We start from the raw sequence: 6,000 nt of genomic DNA, 5'->3' as shown, positions 1-6,000 counted from the left end.
GCTGGGGCAAAGGGTCAAACCTTTCTTTGGGCGAGGTTAATTCTTTACTCCACTGATGCTTGAGTTCGGTCCCCTCTGTTCTTTAAAGGAGACATCAGAAAGTGAAAGAGCAAGATGTCCAAACTGAAGCACATGTCACCTCTTGGCTCTCACGCCTTATCATAACTGGTGTAGATGATCTCTCGGGCATGGACTAGCCCAAGCCTTGCAACACTGTTTTCCTGGTGAGCTCATCAGGTCTTTCTGTCCCTCGGTAACAGTTAACATTTACCAAGCAAGGAATCTTTCTGACTCAGTGTGGCATCCTTTTTCAATGGCATGATTCTCTCGGCCTTGGCACTCATTCACCTCCATAATTAAAATCCCACAGGTACAAATGAGACACCTCCCCTAGGGCGTTTGGAGGGAGCAGGGCCTTGCCAACACCTGGATTCTGGATTTCCCAGCTCCAGAACTGTGAGACGATAAATTTCTGTTGCTTGAAGCCCCCTGGTTTGTGGCGCTTTGTTATGGCAGCCCTGGGAACTTAATACCAGGCAAACCACGTTACCTCTCCCGGCACAGATGGTTCCGTCACTTGATGGAGTTGGAGTTGATGATGCAGTGGGTCTCAACAGTATCTGAAAGTTCATGATGTGTGAGGATGTCTCTAAGCTTGGTTGAAAACATGCAGGATCCTGATTGAAAAATCCAGAGCTCATTTGGACACGAATCTGAAAACTGTAACGGCTGGCCAAGCTCTGAGCAGCAAGTCCCCTAGGGGCACCTGGGGGGGGCAGTGGGGTGGCTGAATGCCAGAGCAGGTCCTCTGAGGGTTGGTGGCTGGGCTGGGGAAGGTGGAGCTTGGCGGGACCCACCAAGGCCTGACTTTGCACCCCGGTGAGAGCTCTGAGTTCCAGCCTTTTGTAAGGGGCTTTTAGCTGGGGTATCGCTTCTGACAAGTGGTCCTCACCTCTGAGCTACTGGGGAGAACTTGGCGCTGGACAGAGTTGCTGCTGCCTGGACTTTTTCCTCGTGTGAGCCTGTCCTTAGCCAGCCTCGTAGGTTTCATTTTGCCATCTTATCCTTCTTTGGTTTAGGCTTCTGTAGCTGATTACTTTCTTATATTACATTTATTCTTTTTTTTTAAACAGCTTTATTGTATATAATTCATGTACCATACAATTTACCCATTTAAAGCACACAATTCAATGTTTTTTTAGTATATTCACAAATATGTGCAACCATCACCACAGCCGATTTTAAAACATTTTTATCGCCTCCAAAGAATCCTGTATCCTTTAGCTGTCAACCCCAACCATCCACCCTGCCTTAAGCAACCGCCATTCTTCTTTTTGTCTCTATAAATTGGACTACTCTAGGTACCTCATATAAATGGAATCATACAATATTTGTCCTTTTGTGACTGATTTATTTCACCTAGTGTAATATCTTTATTGCATCCGTGTAGCAAGTGTCAGAATTTCCTTCCTTTTTAAGGCTGAATAATATTCCATTGTATGGATATACCACATTTTGTTTACATTGATGGGTATTTGGGTCATTTCCACTTTGTGGTTATTACGAATAATGCTGCTATGAACATTTGTGTACAAGTGTTTGTGTGGACACATTTTCATTTCTCGTGGGTAGACACCTAGGAGTGGAATTGCTGGGTCCTATGGTAATTCTGTGTTTAACCTGCTCAGGAATTGCCAGATTGTTTCAGTACCTCATTTCCTTTTGCATTTATTCTACTTTTAGATGAAAGTGGCAAAATGGAGGGGTGGATGGAGGGATGACTCTGAGCATGGCTGTGCTCGGAGGCTGAAATTTAGGTTCCCAACCCTTGACCCCAGGAGGAAAGGCTGATAATATTGCTGCATTGAACCACTAAGGTGAAAAATTCAGAAAACCAACACGTCAGTACAAATTTCTCCCCATCCTCCTGGCCCCAGTGACATCAGAGGTGACGCCTCTTCATGGTTTATCTGCCTGCGGTGAAAAGCATGAACTGAAATCCGTGGCTTCTGATCTCCACAGAGGTTCAGCATCACCTTGCTCACTGAGCCACCCGTGGTGGGGCTGGAAATGGCGGCACAGTGGGAAAAGTGGGATTGGGGCCTTGATCAGGGTTTGGTGTTTGTAGGTAAGTCCCTTGGCCTCTCTGAGCCTTAGATGGCTCAGCCGTCAATTTGGGCTCACAATATCTCCTTCAGATGTGAGCACAAGAAAGAAAGTGTGTGATCACTTCCTTGTGCTTTCAGAGAATGACCGTCACAACCCTCAGATGATTTTCATGTAGGCGGCTCCACCCAGCGGGGTGACTCGGGTAACCCCTCGGGTGTAGAGTGAGACCACCGATAACCATGATGCCTTCCAGCCATTGGGGTGTTCTGCTCAGTTACGAGGTCTCCTCTGTGTAGTTCTGATAATGGCACCAAAGCTTGCAAGGAATTGGTTTGAATACCTCAATGAGAATGGATTCACTAATGTTTCCCTCACTTGATTTGTTACATGCTTTTCTGACTGAGGAATGAAGTGGTGAATTAAACCAGTGTATCAGCCAGGAATACTTTGGCTGTGATGAATGGAAAAGATGCCTCCATGTGGCTTAAACAACACAGGGGAGTTATTGGCTCGGGTAACTGCAAAGTCCAGAGTTACATGTGCTCAGGTAAGGTTTGATCCAGGAGCTTAACAATGTCACCAAGGACCTAGTTTTATCCTATCTGCTCACTTCACCTCCTGAAGTGTTGATTCATCTAAAGCTGAGTCCCTGTATTAGATGCTTAGGAATGCTGTAACAAACTATCACAAACTTGGTGGCTTAAAACAACAGAAGTTTATTCTCTCACAGTTCTGGAAGCCAGAAGTCTGAAATCAAGGTGTCAGCAGGGCCGTGCTACCTCTGAAGGCTTTAGGGGGAATCCTTCCTCGCCTCTTTCAGCTTCTCGTAGCTCTTGGTGTTCTTTGACTTGTGGCTACATCACTCCGGTCTCTGCCTCCAACTTCACGTGGTCTTCTCTGTGTCTCCGTGTCTTTCTGTGTCCTCTCCTCTTCTTATAAGGACACCAGTCATTGGATTTAGGGCCCACTCTACTCCCAGCATGACCTCATCTCAATCTTTTAATTATTTCAAAATAAGGTCACATTCTGAAGTTCTGGACGGGCATGAATTTTAGGCACTGTTCAACCCACTACAATTCCTAGCATCTCTAGGAGGGCTGCCCCAGGTGTTTTTTGACCATGGCCAGCAGGGAAGAGAGAGCATCTTTGACCCAGCATCCTTAGCAGAGATCCTGAGATTCACTCTGATTGGCCCAGCTTAGGTCACATGCCCATTTCTGAACCAATCACATTGGCCAGGGAAGGGAATGCCAAGGGGCCAAACTAGGTCATATATTCTTTGCCTAGATCTGGGGTTGGAATGAAGGGGGATGCAGAACTACGTGTATCCCCAAGAGAAGTCAGGGCTGCTGGGGAGATGAAGGGTGGATCTGAGAGAGGTGAGGCCTTCACTGTAACCAGCAGTGCCAATAGCTTTTAGCTTGAACCCCAATGCACAAGATGGGATATTGATAGTATGCACAATGGGACATTGGTCATTTGGGTCATGATGGCACAATGTGGGGAACCACTTCCTTTGGGAATACTATACTTCCCAACCTCCCAGTGGGTCCTGTTGGCAGAGACCACAAGATCTCTGCCCCAGTTGCTCAAATCCCCTTCTCAGCAGATCTACCCAGCTTGGGATATTGTCAAAGGGATTCATCAAGACAGCTTCAGAAAACTCCTCCAGAAGAGGTTTACAAGCTGCTCTGTAGAGCCCCGGGGTTGGGGCAGTGGGGTGGAGGTCCCTCATCCCCCTTTGACCAGAGTGCGTCTGCTTTCATTGTTTTATACGGTGGGTTCCTAGGTACAATTTTCTTAGAACAGTATCTCTCAACATTAGGCATCCACATGCCACTTCCTTGGTTTTTGCAGAGCAGCCACCCTCTATCCTCCTAAGACGCCAACTGCCTGCACCAAGATTCTCCTATTTATTTCAATCAATGCCCTTTAAAACTTTCAGCCATGATTGTGAATGGACGACCAGTATCACTTGCCATGAATGGAAGTTTGCTGTAAGAGTAAGTGCAATGAAAACTAGAGTTTGCACACTTTCGATGGCCAGCATTGTCCACCCAAAGTGCAGGGCTCGAGTCCTGCTCTGCATGAAAGAGGAAACGGGGAGATGTAAGGTGTTAAAGCCAGTTTTTTGTTGCGGTGACCCGAAGGATCAACAAACTCAAAAAGGGAAGACTGATCTCTCGAGTGGGTAGAGCAGCCCCAGCCCCGCCCCATCGCCACTCCCTGCCAACCAGAAGTGGACACGCAGCACGAGGAAACAAAATAGAGCTTTGTTCAGCCACTGAGATTTGACGCTTAACTGTGTTGCCATGGCATCATCTACTTCACCCTGATAAAATTAATAGTCCATTGGCAGGATGCCAGGCCTTGGCTAACTCTGTTCCCCGAGACCTCATTCAATTATATAACACCGTCAATTTCTTGCTAGAATGTGCCATGCATTTTCCTTTAAATCAGCTCACTTTTTACTTAAATCAATTTACTTTTAAACAGGACTTGCTAACACTACCATGAGTGGGAAACTAGTATCTCATCAGTAAAGGAAAAAAGGAGAGAGGAAAATTAAATATCAAGAGAGCAAAATAATATTAAATAGTAGCTACAATTATTGCTTGAGCCTGAGGCTTGCTGTGTCTTTGTAATTAGAGGGGGATAAACAATATGCTTTCTCCTTGATGAATTAGGAGAGCAGTAGAATGGAAAAGTGTTGTTTGATGATGTATCTGAGGTTCCCCGGCGGCCCATGCCCCACCCAGACTTTAGGAAAACAGACTTAACTGCCCTCTTTTCTGGGACGGTTTTCACCATTACCAGCCCTCCCCCCCAGAACGTGAGCACTCGGCAGGCAAGGACTCTGCGTGCCCAACATCTGGCCAGGTGTGGGGCACCAGGCGGAGAGATGGAACCAATGCTTTTAGACTCGAAACTTTAATCAGAGAACCAGTAAGCACACACAAAGGGCGTTTCTACACTGGCCCACAGCAACACTGGTGATTAGTTACAAACATAAACTGCTCCCCCCCCGCCCCCCGATGGCTGCCAACTTTCCACAGGGCCTCTGACCTCTATTTTTTGGTGTCAAAACTCTTAACTGAACACTTGCAAGTTCCTGTTGCTACTTCACCCATGACACTCTGTACGCCCCTTTGGTATAAAACAGGCCCGTCACCCAGACATGACAGAGTTCCCAAGGCAGAGACCACGTATGTGCAGGGAGTTGAATGTTTTGGCCATCTGAAAACCAGTATGCTCTTCATTGTGGTGTGGGCCCAGGGGTCAGCCAGTTTAAGTTCCCAGTTTCAACAAAACCAACCAACAGAACTCAAGGTGCAAGGATTTATAAAGCCCAAGAGCACAGAGCACATAACTTTTTTAGCACCAAAAATATGAAAGATATTAAAAGTGAGTGTCCAGTGTCTTCAAGAGATTCTGTTTGTGCTTCAGCAAATGTATGACTGGGTCACTCAGGGGGTGGGACACAAAAGCCCAGAGCTGAGGAGGTGCCACCAAGAGGGAGCTGGTCTTGCAGTTTCATGAGGTCTCAGCTGTGGACAGACCTGGCCAAGGTGAGCGGTTGACTCGAGGGCTCCAACAGGAAGGATCGTGTCCTCACTGGGCTCTCCAACAATCCTCAGTGGCCCGATAACTTGCTGTGACGTGAGGGAATGTGGCATTTTAAGATGTCACTTGTCAGCGAACAGTGCTGCTCTGTGAAAATGGGGCCATCCATTTCCCTGATTCCAGAAGCTTCAAGGCAAGGGCAGGGCTTACCATATTGGTACTCCCTGCCCCAGAGCCTAGCAAAGTGCCTGGTGAGTGGCCAGCTTGGACAAATGGTGAATGAGCTACATTCCAGCAGTCATTTCCGTAGATCACAATTTTCACCAC

The sequence above is a fragment of the Diceros bicornis genome, chromosome 34, assembly GCF_020826845.1.
Source record: "Diceros bicornis minor isolate mBicDic1 chromosome 34, mDicBic1.mat.cur, whole genome shotgun sequence".
Classification (NCBI taxonomy): domain Eukaryota; kingdom Metazoa; phylum Chordata; class Mammalia; order Perissodactyla; family Rhinocerotidae; genus Diceros; species Diceros bicornis.
This window is presented reverse-complemented; position numbering follows the sequence as displayed.